Source organism: Dermochelys coriacea, chromosome 16 (genome assembly GCF_009764565.3).
Source record: "Dermochelys coriacea isolate rDerCor1 chromosome 16, rDerCor1.pri.v4, whole genome shotgun sequence".
Taxonomy (NCBI): Eukaryota; Metazoa; Chordata; order Testudines; family Dermochelyidae; genus Dermochelys; species Dermochelys coriacea.
In genome coordinates this window covers 8,254,796-8,274,220 of record NC_050083.1, presented here as the reverse complement: position 1 = coordinate 8,274,220, position 19,425 = coordinate 8,254,796, and the positions used below count along the sequence as shown (strand labels likewise).

The following is a 19,425-nucleotide window of genomic DNA, read 5'->3' as shown; positions in this document are numbered from 1 at the left end:
GTGGACTCCTCCTGAAGGTCGAAACAGCAGCCTGGATTTCTACATAGACTGCTTCCGCCGACGTGCACGAGCTGAAATTGTGGAAAAGCAGCATCGCTTACCCCATAACCTCAGCCATGCAGAACACAGTGCCATCCACAGCCTCAGAAACAACTCTGACATCATAATCAAAAAGGCTGACAAAGGAGGTGCTGTCGTCATCATGAATAGGTCAGAGTACGAACAAGAGGCTACTAGGCAGCTCTCCAACACCACTTTCTACAAGCCATTACCCTCTGATCCCACTGAGAGTTACCAAAAGAAACTACAGCATTTGCTCAAGAAACTCCCTGAAAAAGCACAAGAACAAATCCGCACAGACACACCCCTGGAGCCAGGACCTGGGGTATTCTATCTGCTACCCAAGATCCATAAACCTGGAAATCCTGGACGCCCCATCATCTCAGGCATTGGCACCCTGACAGCAGGATTGTCTGGCTATGTAGACTCCCTCCTCAGGCCCTTCGTTACCAGCACTCCCAGCTATCTTCGAGACACCACCGATTTCCTGAGGAAACTACAGTCCATTGGTGATCTTCCTAAAAACACCATCCTAGCCACTATGGATGTAGAAGCCCTCTACACCAACATTCCACACAAAGATGGACTACAAGCCGTCAGGAACAGTATCCCCGATACTGTCACGGCTAACCTGGTGGCAGAACTTTGTGACTTTGTCCTGACCCATAACTATTTCACATTTGGTGACAATGTATACCTTCAAATCAGCGGCACTGCGATGGGTACCCGCATGGCCCCACAGTATGCCAACATTTTTATGGCTGACTTAGAACAATGCTTCCTCAGCTCTCGTTCCCTAATGCCCCTACTCTACTTGCGCTACATTGATGACATCTTCATCATCTGGACCCATGGAAAAGAAGCTCTTGAGGAATTCCACCATGATTTCAACAATTTCCATCCCACCATCAACCTCAGCCTGGACCAGTCCACACAAGAGATCCACTTCCTGGACACTACGGTGCTAATAAGCGATGGTCACATAAACACCACCCTATATCGGAAACCTACTGACCGCTATTCCTACCTACATGCCTCTAGCTTTCATCCAGATCATACCACTCGATCCATTGTCTACAGCCAAGCGCTACGATATAACCGCATTTGCTCCAACCCCTCAGACAGAGACAAACACCTACAAGATCTCTATCATGCATTCCTACAACTACAGTACCCACCTGCTGAAGTGAAGAAACAGATTGACAGAGCCAGAAGAGTACCCAGAAGTCACCTACTACAGGACAGGCCCAACAAAGAAAACAACAGAACGCCACTAGCCATCACCTTCAGCCCCCAACTAAAACCCCTCCAACGCATCATCAAGGATCTACAACCTATCCTGAAGGACGAGCCATCGCTCTCTCAGATCTTGGGAGACAGACCAGTCCTTGCTTACAGACAGCCCCCCAATCTGAAGCAAATACTCACCAGCAACCACACACCACGCAACAGAACCACTAACCCAGGAACCTATCCTTGCAACAAAGCCCGTTGCCAACTCTGTCCACATATCTATTCAGGGGATACCATCATAGGGCCTAATCACATCAGCCACACTATCAGAGGCTCGTTCACCTGCGCATCTACCAATGTGATATATGCCATCATGTGCCAGCAATGCCCCTCTGCCATGTACATTGGCCAAACTGGACAGTCTCTACGTAAAAGAATGAATGGACACAAATCAGACGTCAAGAATTATAACATTCAAAAACCAGTTGGAGAACACTTCAATCTCTCTGGTCACTCGATCACAGACCTAAGAGTGGCTATCCTTCAACAAAAAAGCTTCAAAAACAGACTCCAACGAGAGACTGCTGAATTGGAATTAATTTGCAAACTGGATACAATTAACTTAGGCTTGAATAGAGACTGGGAATGGATGAGTCATTACACAAAGTAAAACTATTTCCCCATGGTATTTCTCCCTCCCACCCCACCCCCCACTGTTCCTCTGATATTCTTGTTAACTGCTGGAATTAGCCTACCTGCTTGTCACCATGAAAGGTTTTCCTCCTTCCCCCCCCTGCTGTTGGTGATGGCTTATCTTAAGTGATCACTCTCCTTACAGTGTGTATGATAAACCCATTGTTTCATGTTCTCTGTGTGTGTGTGTATATAAATCTCTCCTCTGTTTTTTCCACCAAATGCATCCGATGAAGTGAGCTGTAGCTCACGAAAGCTTATGCTCTAATAAATTTGTTAGTCTCTAAGGTGCCACAAGTACTCCTTTTCTTTTTGCGAATACAGACTGACACGGCTGCTACTCTGAAACCTGTAATAAAGTAAATACTAATGGAAACTGCGTGTCATGGGAGACTTTAACTTCCCAGATATAGACTGGAGGACCAGTGCTAGTAATAATAATAGGGCTCAGATTTTCCTAGATGCGATAGCTGATGGATTCCTTCATCAAGTAGTTGCTGAACCGACTAGAGGGGATGCCATTTTAGATTTAATTTTGGTGAGTAGCGAGGACCTCATAGAAGAAATGGTTGTAGGGGACAATCTTGGCTCAAGTGATCATGAGCTAATTCAGTTCAAACTAAATGGAAGGATTAACAAAAATAAATCTGCAACTAGGGTTTTTGATTTCAAAAGGGCTGACTTTCAAAAATTAAGGAAATTAGTTAGGGAAGTGGATTGGACTTATGGATCTAAAGGTAGAGGAGGCCTGGGATTACTTTAAATCAAAGCTGCAGAAGCTATCGGAAGCCTGTATCCCAAGAAAGGGGAAAAAATTCATAGGAAGGAGTTGTAGACCAAGCTGGATGTGCAAGCATCTTAGAGAGGTGATTAAGAAGAAGCAGAAAGCATACAGGGAGTGGAAGATGGGAGGGATCAGCAAGGAAAGCTACCTAATTGAGGTCAGAACATGTAGGGATAAAGTGAGACAGGCTAAAAGTCGAGTAGAGTTGGACCTTGCAAAGGCAATTAAAACCAATAGTAAAAGGTTCTATAGCCATATAAATAAGAAGAAAACTAAGAAAGAAGAAGTGGGGCCGCTTAACACTGAGGATGGAGTGGAGGCTAAAGATAATCTAGGCATGGCCCAATATCTAAACAAATACTTTGCCTCAGCCTTTAATAAGGCTAAAGAGGATCTTAGGGATAATGGTAGCATGACAAATGGGAATGAGGATATGGAGGTAGATATTACCATATCTGAGGTAGAAGCGAAACTGAAACAGCTTAATGGGACTAAATCGGGGGGCCCAGATAATCTTCTTTCAAGAATATTAAAGGAATTGGCACCTGAAATTGCAAGCCCATTAGCAAGAATTTTTAATGAATCTGTAAACTCAGGAGTAGTACCGAATGATTGGAGAATTGCTAATATAATTCCTATTTTTAAGAAAGGAAAAAAAAGTGATCCGGGTAACTACAGGCCAGTTAGTTTGACATCTGTAGTATGCAAGGTCCTGGAAAAAATTTTGAAGGAGAAATTAGTTAAGGACATTGAAGTCAATGGTAAATGGGACAAAATACAACATGGTTTTACAAAAGATAGATCGTACCAAACCAACCTAATCTCCTTTTTTGAAAAAGTAACAGATTTTTTAGATAAAGGAAATGCAGTGGATCTAATTTACCTAGATTTCAGTAAGGCCTTTGATATCATGCCACATGGGGAATTATTAGTTAAATTGGAGAAGATGGGGATCAATCTGAACATCAAAAGGTGGATAAGGAATTGGTTAAAGGGGAGACTGCAACGGGTCCTACTGAAAGGAGAACTGTCAGGTTGGAGGGAGGTTACCAGTGGAGTTCCTCAGGGATCGGTTTGGGGACCAATCTTATTTAATCTTTTTATTACTGACCTCGGCACAAAAAGTGGGAGTGTGCTAATAAAGTTTGCAGATGATACAAAGCTGGGAGGTATTGCCAATTTGGAGAAGGATCGGGATATTATACAGGAGGATCTGGATGACCCTGTAAACTGGAGTAATAGTAATAGGATGAAATTTAATAGTGAGAAGTGTAAGGTTAAGCATTTAGGGATTAATAATAAGAATTTTAGTTATAAGTTGGGGACGCATCAATTGGAAGTAACGGAAGGGGAGAAGGACCTTGGAGTATTGGTTGATCATAGGATGACTATGAGCTGCCAATGTGATATGGCTGTGAAAAAAGCTAATGCGGTTTTGGGCTGCATCAGGAGAGGCATTTCCAGTAGGGATAAGGAGCTTTTAGTACCATTATACAAGGCACTGGTGAGACCTCACCTAGAATACTATGTGCAGTTCTGGTCTCCCATGTTTAAAAAGGATGAATTCAAACTGGAGCAGGTACAGAGAAGGGCTACTAGGATGATCCAAGGAATGGAAAACTTGTCTTATGAAAGGAGACTTAAGGAGCTTGGTTTGTTTAGCCTAACTAAAAGAAGATAGAGGGGAGACATGTTTGCTCTCTATAACTATATCAGAGGGATAAATACAGGAGAGGGAGAGGAATTATTTAAGCTCAGCACCAATGTGGACACAAGAACAAATGGGTATAAACTGGCCACCAGGAAGTTTAGACTTGAAATCAGACGAAGGTTTTTAATGATCAGAGGAGTGAAGTTTTGGAATAGCCTTCCAAGGGAAGCAGTGGGGGCAAAAGATCTATCTGGTTTTAAGATTCTACTCGATAAGTTTATGGAGGAGATGGTATGATGGGATAATGGGATTTTGGTAAGTAATTGATCTTTAAATATTCAGGGTAAATAGGCCTAATCCCCTGAGATGGGATATTCGATGGATGGGATCTGAGTTACCCAGGAAAGAATTTTCTGTAGTATCTGGCTGGTGAATCTTGCCCATATGCTCAGGGTTTAGCTGACTGCCATATTTGGGGTCGGGAAGGAATTTTCCTCCAGGGCAGATTGGAGAGGCCCTGGAGGTTTTTTGCCTTCCTTTGTAGCATGGGACATGGGTGACTTGAGGGAGGCTTCTCTGCTCCTTGAAGTCTTTAAACCACCATTTGAGGACTTCAATAGTTCAGACATAGGTGAGGTTTTTCATAGGAGTGGGTGGGTGAGATTCTGTGGCCTGCGCTGTGCAGGAGGTTGGACTAGATGATCAGAATGGTCCCTTCTGACCTTAGTATCTATGAATCTATGACACCACAGAAGATCTACCATAAATGTCTTGCCATATCCCAGGCTCCTAGGTCACTTTAATAACGGACACTATGAACCAGAGAAAAAATAAATCTTTTGTTTGGAGTACATGACATTTTTATTAGACTCCTGTCTTATACTGACAACAATGAGCTTTTCAGATATGGCCTGTTTGTCTGAGTGGTGGTGTTCAGAACTGGAGTAAACAACATCCTTTGCATGTTTACGAAATCACATCTGGGCTTGTGTTTCCCTTCTATGAACTCCACTAAATGCTATAAAGTAACAGCTGCATTTTCAAATGGGTTGGCATCACTTTGACCTGGGGCTTTGGTTTTGCTCCTTTCTTCTGTTCCCATTAGCAAGTAACTGCCACTGAATAAACTTGTACACGGTATCTGTTCTTCCAGAATTATGAATGAATTATGAGGTTGTAATACTGGGTCAGACCCATGGTCCATCTAGTCCAATGTTCTGTCTCCAAAACAGCTACTACTAGATACTTAAGAGAAAAGTGTAAGAAACCCATCATCATTGACAGTTTTGGAATACTTTCATTTAATGCACTGCTAGAAGGCACTCAGATGCTATAGTAATAAGTGGTATAAGAACCCAAGAATAGAGTAGAATACAATACAATGCTCTCAAGTGTCCCTAGCTTCTGTTTCCCAGAAGCTGGGAATGGGTGACAGGGGTGGATCACTTGATGATTCTATTTCAGAGTAGCAGCCGTGTTAGTCTGTATTCGCAAAAAGAAAAGGAGTACTTGTGGCACCTTAGAGACTAACAAATTTATTAGAGCATAAGCTTTCGTGAGCTACAGCGAATGGAAACCTATTCACATGGGTGACCACGAATAGCGAATAACAGCTCCAGCAGAGCATGCACGGACTCACCACCCAGGCGTGCTACAGTGGCCTTTCCCTGGACAGGGCCCAGGTCAGATGACCCCAGGGCACAGATACTTCACCCTCACTGCCAGAGCTGCAAGTTAGGTTGTGCAACAGCCCTGCTTGGCTAGGAGCTCGCCTGCCACCTCGTAGCATCACAGATGCCCTAGACTTCTCGTCGGCCCTCAACCCTATCTCTGCTTCTGTTCCAGCCTTGTCCGGGCCTTATTCTGACCCTGCTCCAGCCTTGCACCAGCCTCTTGCCCCCCAGGTCTTTGGAATGACTCCAAGCCACCTTTGACTTGCATCCAGACTCTGATCATGACCCTGATTTGGCTTGTCTATGGACCTCAGACCCCTGTTCTGACCCACGGCCAGTCCCTGGATCCCAGTTTCATTGCTGCCCTTGGCCCAGTCTCAGCTCTTTGTCGGGCTTTGACCACAACTCCCATCACGAGGCCTGACTGCCTAGAACCCAGAGCCTGACAACTAGGCTGGAAAGCGCGTGAGACAAAGTTCTTTTTCATGGGATTTCTGACATTTTCTCAGGTTTCAGAGTAGCAGCCGTGTTAGTCTGTATCCACAAAAAGAAAAGTAGGACTTGTGGCACTTTAGAGACTAACAAATCCAGTTAGATTGAAAATGCCTTGGAAAAAAAAGCCCTCCTTGCGGTATATTTAATTAGCTTTACGAGTGCTTTGGGGCAGTTTAATTTCTATCTCTTCTTCATTGTGTATAGGTTTCAGAGTAGCAGCCGTGTTAGTCTGTATTCTCAAAAAGAAAAGGAGTACTTGTGGCACCTTAGAGACTAACAAATTTATTAGAGCATAAGCTTTCGTGAGCTACAGCTCACTTCATCGGATGCATTTGGTGGAAAAAACAGAGTAGAGATTTATATACACACACACAGAGAACATGAAACAATGGGTTTATCATACACACTGTAAGGAGAGTGATCACTTAAGATAAGCCATCACCAACAGCAGGGGGGGGAAGGAGGAAAACCTTTCATGGTGACAAGCAGGTAGGCTAATTCCAGCAGTTAACAAGAATATCAGAGGAACAGTGGGGGGTGGGGTGGGAGGGAGAAATACCATGGGGAAATAGTTTTACTTTGTGTAATGACTCACCTGCTGAAGTGAAGAAACAGATTGACAGAGCCAGAAGAGTACCCAGAAGTCACCTACTACAGGACAGGCCCAACAAAGAAAACAACAGAACGCCACTAGCCATCACCTTCAGCCCCCAACTAAAACCCCTCCAACGCATCATCAAGGATCTACAACCTATCCTGAAGGACGAGCCATCGCTCTCTCAGATCTTGGGAGATAGACCAGTCCTTGCTTACAGACAGCCCCCCAATCTGAAGCAAATACTCACCAGCAACCACACACCACACAACAGAACCACTAACCCAGGAACCTATCCTTGCAACAAAGCCCGTTGCCAACTCTGTCCACATATCTATTCAGGGGATACCATCATAGGGCCTAATCACATCAGCCACACTATCAGAGGCTCCTTCACCTGCGCATCTACCAATGTGATATATGCCATCATGTGCCAGCAATGCCCCTCTGCCATGTACATTGGCCAAACTGGACAGTCTCTACGTAAAAGAATGAATGGACACAAATCAGACGTCAAGAATTATAACATTCAAAAACCAGTTGGAGAACACTTCAATCTCTCTGGTCACTCGATCACAGACCTAAGAGTGGCTATACTTCAACAAAAAAGCTTCAAAAACAGACTCCAACGAGAGACTGCTGAATTGGAATTAATTTGCAAACTGGATACAATTAACTTAGGCTTGAATAGAGACTGGGAATGGATGAGTCATTACACAAAGTAAAACTATTTCCCCATGGTATTTCTCCCTCCCACCCCACCCCCCACTGTTCCTCTGATATTCTTGTTAACTGCTGGAATTAGCCTACCTGCTTGTCACCATGAAAGGTTTTCCTCCTTCCCCCCCCTGCTGTTGGTGATGGCTTATCTTAAGTGATCACTCTCCTTACAGTGTGTATGATAAACCCATTGTTTCATGTTCTCTGTGTGTGTGTATATAAATCTCTACTCTGTTTTTTCCACCAAATGCATCCGATGAAGTGAGCTGTAACTCATGAAAGCTTATGCTCTAATAAATTTGTTAGTCTCTAAGGTGCCACAAGTACTCCTTTTCTCATTGTGTATAGACCTTTATGGTGCTGGATGTGGGGGAAAGAATACTAATAATGGGGCACTTTCTGTCCAGCTAGAATCCAGGAGCTGCAGCAAAAATAAGAAATAATGAGGATCGGGCTGGGGACGAGTTTTCCTAACTTTTTCCAACATTTGAAAAATGCAGAGGGGTAAAGAAAACCACAAGCGCCTCTGAATGTCCCCTGCTCTGACAGCTGTCCTGAAGGATCATTATTAATGATTCTGGGATGGGCCCTGCCTCTTATCTTGTTGAGTGTAAGGCCAGGACTATACTACAGACCTATATTGGTATAACTACATTGCTCAGAGAAATCCACCCCCCTCCCCCCTGGATCAATGCAATTGTACCGATCTAACCCCCCCTGTGTAGACAGCACTACGTCAACGGGAGAACTTCTCCCATCTACATAGCTACCACCTCTTGGGGAAGTGGTTTAACTACACAGACGGGAGAAGCTCTCCTATCAACACAGGGGCATCCTCAGTTAAGAGTTACAGTGGTGTAGCTGCACCAGTGCAATGTTTTATGTGTAGACCTGCCCTAAGTCTCTTCTAGTTCCTACCACAGAGGTGGGCAAACTACGGCCCGCTGGCCACATCCGGCCTGCGGGACCCTCCTGCCCGGGCCCTGAGCTCCAGGCCCGGGAGGTTCACCCCCAGCCCCTCCTCCCGCAGTCCCAGCGCACCATGCAGCCGGCGCAATGCTCTGGGTGGCTGGGCAACGCAGTTGCAGAACCGCGGCCTGACCCGGTGCTCTGGGCAGCGCGGCTGTAGCGCCACCGGTGCTCCAAGCAGTGCAGTAAGGGGGCAGGGAGCGGGGGGTTGGATAGAGGGCAGGGGAGTTGGGGGTTGTGGTCAGGGGGCAGGGGTGTGGATAGGGGGCAGGGCAGTCAGAGAGTGGGGAACAGAGGAGTTGGATGGGGCAGGGGTCCTGGGGGGGAAGTCAGGAAAGGGGGGGTTGGATGGGGTGGCGGGGGGCAGTCAAGGGCAGGGGTTCCAGGGACAGGGAGAAGGGGTGGTTGGATGGGGCAGAGGTCCTGGGGGCAAGTCAGGGATGTGGGGGGGTCAGATGGGGCAGTAGGGGGTAGTCAGGAGTAGGGGGTAGTCAGGAGTAGAGGGTCCGGGGAGCGGTCAGGGGACAGGGGACAGGGAGCAGGGGGTGGTGGATGGGGTAGGAGTCCTGGGGGGGCCGTCAGGGAACAGGGGGGGTTGGATGGGGTAGGAGTCCTGGGGGAGCCAGCAGGGGGTGAGAAGCAGCGGGGGGGTGTTGGATAGGGGGCGGGGGCGGGGGCGGGGGCGGGGGCGGGGGCGGGGCCACACCTGGCTGTTTGGGGAAGCACAGCCTCCCCTAACCAGCCCTCCATACAATTTTAGAAACCTGATGTGGCCCTCAGGCCAAAAAGTTTGCCCACCCCTGTTCTACCAGGACATGAGACACCAGTGGCAGAGACAGATTTTGCAACCAGAGGGGGTGATGGGTCATTGGTGGGGCCTCCCTCTTCACAGTGGTCATGGAAACTGTGCTGAAAAACTGCACTGAGCCAGGCTAGATAACACAGTACTTAAAAGGCCAGCAGCATCCCCAGAAGGGCAGACAATCCAGTACTTCTGGGCATTGGCGGATCAGCCACTGGGCCAATGGGGCCCCAGCCAATTCGAAGAATGGGCACCCTCTCGACCCAGTCTGCCCGCCCGGCACTCCTGCCAGGGAGAGGGAAAGCCCCCATGCCCCAACCAGTTTCCCAGCAAGAGTGCCGGGGAAGGGGGGAGGACTGCAGGCAGAAGGGGTAGGGAATGGCCTCCACTTGCTCTGACCCAGGGCCCCACAAACCCCTAACCTGCCTTTGCTTCTGGGAACTGTGTGGCCGCACCCCTGCCTGCATGATCCCACCCCTGACAGTGTGACCTCATACGCACGGTTCATGTGAGACCACGCCGGTGGGGGCGGAGCGGCGAGCTCTTCAGAATGGCGTTTTCTCTCAACACTGGACGGGAAACAAACCAGAGAAAAGCCGGACTTTCTGCCTCTCTCCCACTGGAGCCTCACCGATAGCTGTGCAATGGCAGGAGATCATAGAAGACTAATTTAGGCAAAGATATAAGAACCAGATTCTAGGGGCAGATGCATAGTCTGATAGCTCAAAAACGCATCTACAGCAGTTGCAGTGCATGCACATAAGGCTAGAGGTCCACTGATTCAGTTGAGCTATGCTGATTTATGAGGCTCCATTCCTAGGCGAGCCTTCCCAGAGAATAGGTTGTAGACCAATATTTTTAAGAGCGGGTTTTGAAGTACAGGAGCATCTCTGCCCATTCAAGAACAAAGAGATATTAAAGAGAATAAAGATGAGGGGGCTGATTTTCCTCTTGCACTCATTTTACACCACAATTTGTCCATTGGCTATAATGGAGTTAGTCCTGGTTTACACCCAGGTGAATGCGAGGAGAATCAGGACCAAAATGTGGTTATTCCCTAGAAAGTGACTCTAAAAATGGCATTATTGGTTTCCTTACAGACTGTATTTATTGTCCTTTAGAGGCACCAAGTAAAAATTGCTCAGTAAAAAATGGGAGAGGTCTTTTTCTAACTACATCCCTGCAAATCCACCCTGGGACCTAAAAGCTGGATTCTTCTGGGCTCATGAAGTGATGTCAATACATAATACAGATTCTGTAACTGGAATTTGGTGAACAATGCAGCTGATGATGCATGAGATGGAATAGAATCCAGCTCACTCTCCCTTCGCTGGGTTACTCTGCGTGGCTAGCAAGAGTAAAACAAAAATAGTACAAATGTATTTTTGTCACCCAAATCAGTAGGCCAGACTCTGGGAGCAGATCTGTTGATTAAGAAGGTGCCATTTTTTTGCAGAGTCATCACTTTTTCAGAAGGGGAACATGAAATGACACAAGGGCATGCAAGATGGGCCAGGAGCCTTCTTAGGTACGAGCGGGGAGTTCTACAATTTATACAGATGCCTCTGTGTCATCACCCTGGGAGTATTTAGCGAGTGCTGGCTATACACAGTGGCTCTGGTATTTCACTACTGGCTTCTCTCTTTAGCCCATGACCTCCTTGTTCAGTTAATGTCTTGGGCTTGGTGAATTTCTCTGCCATTAATCATGAGAGCAGCTTGCACCTCAGACCTTTTCTCTTTAATCTATTGCCATCTAGCGTGCTGTATCAGTAATGCAAAAACCCAAGAGTCCCCTGCCTTATGTAGTACATAGTCTCCAAATGATAAGTCCCTCAGAAATATATTCAATCCCAAAGGCCCAGAGCAAATCAGACTGCCTGATAAAGACTCAGCACAGATGCATCTATTCCTAGCAAACCACAAGATGTGGGCTGCAATCATCCTTGTTCTTTTCAGTTCTTTCGCGAAGGTGAAAGGTTGACAGGCACGAGGGCTACGGTCCTTTCTGTATCCGCAAAGCAGGCATAACATAGACAGCAGCAGTGCTCGCAGGTCAGTGTGTCCCAGCACTGACTGGGCTGAGTGGAGGGAGAAGATGGTTTTTCGTGTCCATCTAATTCTTGGTCTTTGGCTCAGGCTGCTCATGGAGGTACCTGATTTTGTTAGTTGTGTGCTGTGTTATGGGTGGGGTGGTTGTTTTTGTTTTAATCCCCCACCCAGTGCTTTAGGGTTTAAGCCAATCTTTAAATATTAGAGACCCGTGGGGGGGAGCGGGAGGCAGGTATCCCATATCGGCCTTCGGAAGGGTTCTTACACCTCCCGGTGAAGCATTTGGTGATGTCCACTGTTGGAGACAGGATACAAGAGTAGATGGACCTTGGGTCTGATCCAGTGTGGCTGCAACCTCACCCCTAGTGCAGCCTGTGTGTGTGTTGGCAGAATAGTTGCTTTTCCACACTCAAAGAGCAAAGCACAGGCTTTCAGACTACCCTATGGAAAACAATGACAAAAAAGCACAAAAGAAAATTTACCCTGAGAGAGCACAGCATGTGCATCTCCTTAGCAACAGTCTGCAGCAACTCCTGTGGGCCCTTGCTGCAAAGAGGCCCTCAAAAGAGACATCTGCCCTCCAGCTAAGAGATGCCGAGGGAATGGCTACTCCTCTTAGAGCAACAGAACTGCAATAGGGTTGCCAAGCAGCGGGACTCTGAGCCCCATTAAGACTGTGTTGGTCCTGACATGGGGGTGAGCTCTAGTGCTGCAGAGAGATGAGCTGCGGATGCAGCAGCCTCACTGCGATGGCAGATCTCTCAGGAGGAGAAGCTGTCTCTGAAATGTAGCAATCCTGCTGATGCAGCTCTGCAGGCACAGATGTCTACCACCTCTTTCCCCAAGGCCCTGACCCCTACTCGCTCCTCTCCCCTCCACCCCCTGTTGCTTGCTGGTCTCCCCCCTCAACTCGAGCCCCAAGGGACTTGCAAACCAGAGCCACATGGGAGTACAGGTCAGAAGAGTGCTGTGGCCACAAGGGAGCAGCCAGGCAGATCTGCTGGCAAGGTAGGATGTGACCCTCCTGCCTGGCAGCTCCCCACCTCCCTCTGAGCTGTCTGCCCAGCAGCCCCCTTTCCCGTCTGCTCGAGCCCTCCCCCTGCCCCAACGCTGCCTGAGAGCGTGGCTGGGGGAAGCGCTGGCTGAGGGGCAGTTTGCTTCCCTTCCCTCTCGGGGAATGTTCCATGTCTGCTGGGAACCCCTTCTCCTGCTCGCCATGAACCCCCGCACTCTGTCCTCTGCCACAGCCCTGCAAACTGTGCTCCTCAAAGGGGTGGCCCGCGGCCCAAGCTGGTGCATGTGTTCTGCCACAGCAGCCACCGCTTCAGGGCCGGGTGATAGGTTGCCATTTTCCCCCTGCCCTCAGTAACTGGACTTTTAATAAAAAGAAAAGGAGTACTTGTGGCACCTTAGAGACTAACAAATTTATTAGAGCATAAGCTTTCGTGAGCTACAGCTCACTTCATCGGATGCATTTGGTGGAAAAAACAGAGGAGAGATTTATATACACACACACACAGAGAACATGAAACAATGGGTTTATCATACACACTGTAAGGAGAGTGATCACTTAAGATAAGCCATCACCAACAGCGGGGGGGGGGGGGAAAGGAGGAAAACCTTTCATGGTGACAAGCAAGGTAGGCTAATTCCAGCAGTGAACAAGAATATCAGAGGAACAGTGGGGGGTGGGGCGGGAGGGAGAAATACCATGGGGAAATAGTTTTACTTTGTGTAATGACTCATCCATTCCCAGTCTCTATTCAAGATAGAGATGGTAGATGCGCAGGTGAACGAGCCTCTGATAGTGTGGCTGATGTGATTAGGCCCTATCAGAGGCTCGTTCACCTGCGCATCTACAAATGTGATATATGCCATCATGTGCCAGCAATGCCCCTCTGCCATGTACATTGGCCAAACTGGACAGTCTCTACGTAAAAGAATGAATGGACACAAATCAGACGTCAAGAATTATAACATTCAAAAACCAGTTGGAGAACACTTCAATCTCTCTGGTCACTCGATCACAGACCTAAGAGTGGCTATACTTCAACAAAAAAGCTTCAAAAACAGACTCCAACGAGAGACTGCTGAATTGGAATTTAATTTGCAAACTGGATACAATTAACTTAGGCTTGAATAGAGACTGGGAATGGATGAGTCATTACACAAAGTAAAACTATTTCCCCATGGTATTTCTCCCTCCCACCCCACCCCCCACTGTTCCTCTGATATTCTTGTTAACTGCTGGAATTAGCCTACCTTGCTTGTCACCATGAAAGGTTTTCCTCCCCCCCCCCCCCCCACTGCTGGTGATGGCTTATCTTAAGTGATCACTCTCCTTACAGTGTGTATGATAAACCCATTGTTTCATGTTCTCTGTGTGTGTATATAAATCTCTCCTCTGTTTTTTCCACCAAATGCATCTGATGAAGTGAGCTGTAGCTCACGAAAGCTTATGCTCTAATAAAGTTGTTAGTCTCTAAGCTGCCACAAGTACTCCTTTTCTTTTTGCAAATACAGACTAACACGGCTGCTACTCTGAAACCTGGACTTTTAATGTCCAGTTAGTAGATCTGACTGGATGCTGCCAGGTTCCATTTTCGACCGGACTCTCAAATCGTGGAAATGGTGTAAGGAGGTGATAGGATTGTGCAGGAGGGTAGGGGGGGTGTAAATACATGTGGTCCATGTGCACCACAGAGATCTTTGCTCTGGGAGGAAGACATGGGGACAGGTGGACATTGGATAGACAATACAGAAGGAGGATCCAGCTTCTTCTCCCTTCACGCCTAATCTATACAGATAAAAACTGCATCAGGGCCACATCCTCTGGCTTAGCTCAGAGACTGGGATTCACCCCCACAGTGTTTTTAAGGAAGCAGGACCATGCTTGAACAACAGCTAACTCCTGGATCTCTCTCAGGCATCTGGAGCAAGTCCCACAGCTTGGGCCAAATGCATCAATGGTGTAACTTCACATAAGTCAGTGGAGCTACAGCAGGGACGGCTGCTTCCATTTAGATACAATGGTTCTGCATGCCTAACCAATCCCTGTATAACCTGGGCAATACACCGACGTAGGTTAGATCAAAACCCAGGCCAGGGGAGGATCTGAACTCTGTTCCTCACAGCCCTACCTGGAGGGCATAATGGCAAAGGTTTACACAACACCCTCTGGCCTTCGAGCCACATGACTCATGTTACTGGGGCAACGTCCGGGGAGGGAGGAAATAGTGTGGTAAAAAATAAAACCACAGCCCAGCTGAGTGTGAGAGACGAGCCGGGGCCGAGCCCGAGCAGCAAGAAAGCACAGCCTGGCTGGAGCCCCGCAGAGATGGTCTGAGTAATTATCAACGGTAAGGAAACCTCTTTGGGTTGGACAAAGCAGAGCAGAGGGGGAGGTTCGGTTTGTACCCCCCCCGACGATCACTGGTGCCTGCAGTTCGCAGGATGATGAGTGAATTCTTTGAAATGCAGTCTGAGCTGCCAGGCTTTTGCAAAGAGTCTTTCCTTACATGGGTGTTGTCTTCATTGTTGGGGGGGAGGGACTGTTCCACAGTGGGGTATATCCCAGCCCTGGACAAAAGGGAGGCTTCTGTGATACCTGCTGTGTCACCCTGCAAGGGGAGGTAAAGTCCAATCAGCTGGCGCTCTCCACAACTTTCCCTTCCCACAATAACATCATATACTTTGTCTAGCTGGATCTGGCAGAGGAGGGGAAGGAGGGGGAAGGAGGGTTACTATGTAAGGAATAAAGTAAAACTTTGCTCATTAATTAAAAAGAAATCATTGGGCCTGATTCTGATCTCATTTACACGGGTGTAAAACAGGAGCAACTCCACTGAGTGTCTTTGGGTCTGACTGTGGATTTGCACCAGGGTGAATCAGGAATAATTCTGCTGAAGTTAACAGAATTACACAGGATGAAACTGGAGCTAGTAAGTGTGCAGCCAGGCCCATTTTGTCCGGTTGCGACCAACTACCTTCACTTCTGTGCTTTTTGGCCAAGATCTCTTGTGGTATCAGTGCAAATCTTGCTCTCCCAGCGCTTTTTCTCCAACCCTGACAGGAAATGGACTTGTATTAGCATAGCACCTAGGTGCCCTAGTCCTGGAGCAGGACTCCATGGTGCTAGGTGCTGTACAAACACAAAGCAGAAGGAAAGTCTTTGCCCCAAGCTTTTACCTTGAATGGTGTAACTTAATTCTATTGATTCTATTGCAATCTGGACATTTTGCTGACCATTTGTTACATCCCTCCTGACTCCCACTATGGCTGCAAAAGTGACTTATTGGGTCCCTAGCTCAGGTAGAATCAGAGAGGGGGTGATTTGCTCCTGTGAATGCCCCTACCACCTTGGTGCCTTGTGCAGCTTCTTTTCTCCAACGCCCCACAGGGGCCAACAAATATTTGCCCTTAGCTTGAGGAATAAAAACCAATGATCTCCTTTCTCTCTGCAGCCTGCAGGTATGTGGCAGCAAAGATTGGGAGCCTGTGTGGCCACAGAGATGGGAAGACCCCTGTCACCCCGGCCCACGCAGCTGACCACAGCCAGAACCAAAGTAAGTAAAGGACTTGCTGAAGCTGTTGTGAAGATTGCTGAGGTGGGGGGCAACAAGCATACTAGATTAGAAAGGAGATGGGATGCAGCCGGTCGGGACTTAGGAGACTTAGGTTCTATTCCTACTTCTGCTGCATGGCAGTGCCAGAGCCAGGCATGTAAGTTTGGGTAGGCTGCAAATTATTATGGACAGGCAATATCCCACCCCCATATTTCCTTACAGACATGGCTTTGTTTTTGATTAGCTGAAGTCTTTTCAAAACTTGTCTATTTGCCCAATAGGAGGCACCATTAAAAAAAAATCCCAGTATAAATTTACTTGAACTTCACATTGAACTGACCCACATAGAATCATAGTGCAGGTTAGATATAAGCTGTTTAAGGACTTAGCACCCTCAAGTTCCCAGATCTAGGTCTCCCCAGCAGGCTTCCTGTTTGATGCCAAAATGCCTTATCACACACCTCTTATTGGCAAACACATCTCTTATTTTCATTACCAAATTCAACCCTACCCCCATCCGCTGGCTGCATCAGTTAGAGGAAGTTATTTAAAACACAGAAGTCAGCATGACTTTGCAGATGGCTCATGCAATACCCAGGAGGCCTGCGGCTCTCCCAGCTACCTGAAATTCAATACCTTGCTACTAGCCACTGAATCAGCTGGGACATTCCCTCCTTTCTGATAAGCTCTTGGAGACACAAAATATGGCTGTCACTTGACAGACTTGCACTTTTATTCCTGTTAAATTGCTGTGGAATATACCAAGCGTGCACCACTTTCCGATAAGATAAGGCTAAGTGAATTGCTGTCCGAACCCTTACTCAGGAGTCTTAGATTAAATTTTAAAATGTGGCAGCAAATGGATATTAGATTGATGAGACTGAGGCACAAGAAGTGAGGTCCAAAGAAGGGCTCCAAATCATTTGCTTAAGCTCTAAGAGAAACAGTGAGTGATGGGTTTACATGGTCAAGGTAATGAGCCTGATTCTCCTCTCACTTACACCAGTTTTACACCAATGTAACTCAGTGCAGTTTGTCCTGATTTGCTTTAGTGTAAGTAGGGTGATCGGACAGGGGGTGGGGGGTAATAGGAGCCTATATAACAAAAAGACCCAAAAATCGGGAATGTCCCTCTAAAATCAGGACATCTGGTCACCCTAAGTATTTGTGACTGAAAAACAAAGAGTTTTAAACAGGCTCACTGAAAGCCAGGTGGGGTGGGGCTGCAGAGAGGCCCAGAACTGGAATCGCAGTTTAACCGGTATCAGATAAGTTGCCCTGGCAGTGGTATTTAAACTTCCCCTTTAAGCTAATAAACTCATCTTCAGCTGGTGTAAATCAGCATAGCTCTGTTGGACTCAATGGAGCTGCTTATAGTGGTTCAGTGAGTGAAATAAACTATACCAACAAGAGCCTGTTGCTGGCTGGGCTATTTAAGACTGAAAACATTTTCTAATGTAAATCTGGGCTACTGTTCTCAGGGCTAGTCTTCACTAGAAAATTAGATCCACACAGCTACGTCACTCAGCAGTGTGAAAGATCCACCCCCCTCAGGGTTCGGCCGACCTAAGTCCCTGTGAAGATAGCACAGAGAAAACCCCTCCAGGCACTGTCGTGTCTACACTGAAGTGCTACAGGTGCCGGTGTGCAGCAGTAGCATTTTCAATGTAGACATAGCCTCAGCTTTACCCTGTTGTGTGTTACAATCTCCCGCTGTAAGGCTTGGAACATAGCCTCCTCGCTAGCTCATGTCAAAGCTTTGTCCAGATGACAATAAGCCTTTTAATTCCCATGGCTAACATTGCGGATTCCTCCTCTTTCCTCTCTTGCGCTTTCATTTTCAGATGTAAACACAATGATATCAGAAGGCCCCCGAGTGATGGACACCGTCACTAAGAACAAGATGCTCGGCCCAGAACAGCCCTGCGGATCTTGAGGGTAGATAGCCTCAGGGCCCTCCTTGGAAGCCCTAGGCCTTCTTTCTCTCTGACTCTGCGAGGGTCTTGGTCTGCTGGTGTTCCTGCTCCCCAGCGATCGGAAATGTGTGTTCACCAGTAAATCCATCTTGCATTTGTCTCTATACATTTGTATAACAATACGAATTGTCCTTATTAACCCCTTGCCACAAGGATTTCCCAGCATGAAAGGCAAATTGAGTCCGACTCTCAGCATCTGCTATAACTGCTGCCTCCAAAACTCGCTCCATGCTCTATACTGGGGCCAGGGAGAATATGTTACCCTTCTCAAACCAAAGTCATATTCAATACGTGTATCAGGCCACATTCTGGTCTCATGTATACTGATGTAACTGCAGAGTAACTTCACTGAAGTTAATAGAGTCAGATCCTCAGCTGATATAAATTAATGTCGCTCCATTGATTGGAGCTATGCTGAGTTGTACCAGCCGAGGATCTGGACCAGAGTAGCCCTGAATTTACACTGGTGTAACAGAGAACAGAATCTGGCCTTCAGGGCTAAAAATCATCTCTAAAACGGTCATAAAGCAGAGAAACTCCATTGATTTCAATGAAGGTACTCTGGGTCTACACTGGAGTAAGAGAGAGCAGAATTCGGCTAATGGAGGGAAGACACCACCCTTACAGGGGTGGATGGATCTGGCCCTTGGTGATCCGATTTCCTTTCCTCTGGGAAGTTCTCCCTGTATTGTCACAGTGAACAATGACGACAGGTTCACAAACTCCTTTGTGTGGAGATGAACAAGTCCAAATCCTTCCTGTGCTATAAACATGCAATTCAACCAGAAATAAAAACTAATGAAAGCAAGTGTACTGTACATTTATGGCCTTTTGGAGTTGCTCCATTTGTGAGCATTTATTCCTTTGGAGTACACAGTGAATTATTTATTAGTTGTGTTACGGTTGCCATGGAGGCCCCAGCCCAAAGTACAGCCCCTAGGTGTTTTCCTATGTTTGCAAACACCTGGTAAGAGATAGCCACTGCTCCTGAATGGCTTGCAGCCAAAACAGAGAAGACAGACAGAGGGGAGGAAGTGATTCAGCAGTACTGTGAATGATTCCCCCTCATCCTTAGATGCCCCCTGGCACCTGGGAGCTCCAGCACCAGGCTACATCCCAATTCCCCTCTTGGAAAGGCTCCATGACAGGCTCTCTTGC

At 47.2% G+C, this 19,425-nt stretch overlaps 1 long non-coding RNA gene across 1 annotated transcript; it reads left to right on the top strand.

Moving 5' to 3' along the window:
- The first annotated feature begins 14,933 nt into the window (after positions 1-14,933).
- LOC119844368 lies at positions 14,934-19,075 on the top strand. Its single transcript, XR_005289228.2, has 3 exons — positions 14,934-15,085; positions 16,190-16,291; positions 18,136-19,075. It is a non-coding gene; the product is annotated as an uncharacterized LOC119844368 (long non-coding RNA).
- The last annotated feature ends 350 nt before the right edge of the window (positions 19,076-19,425 follow it).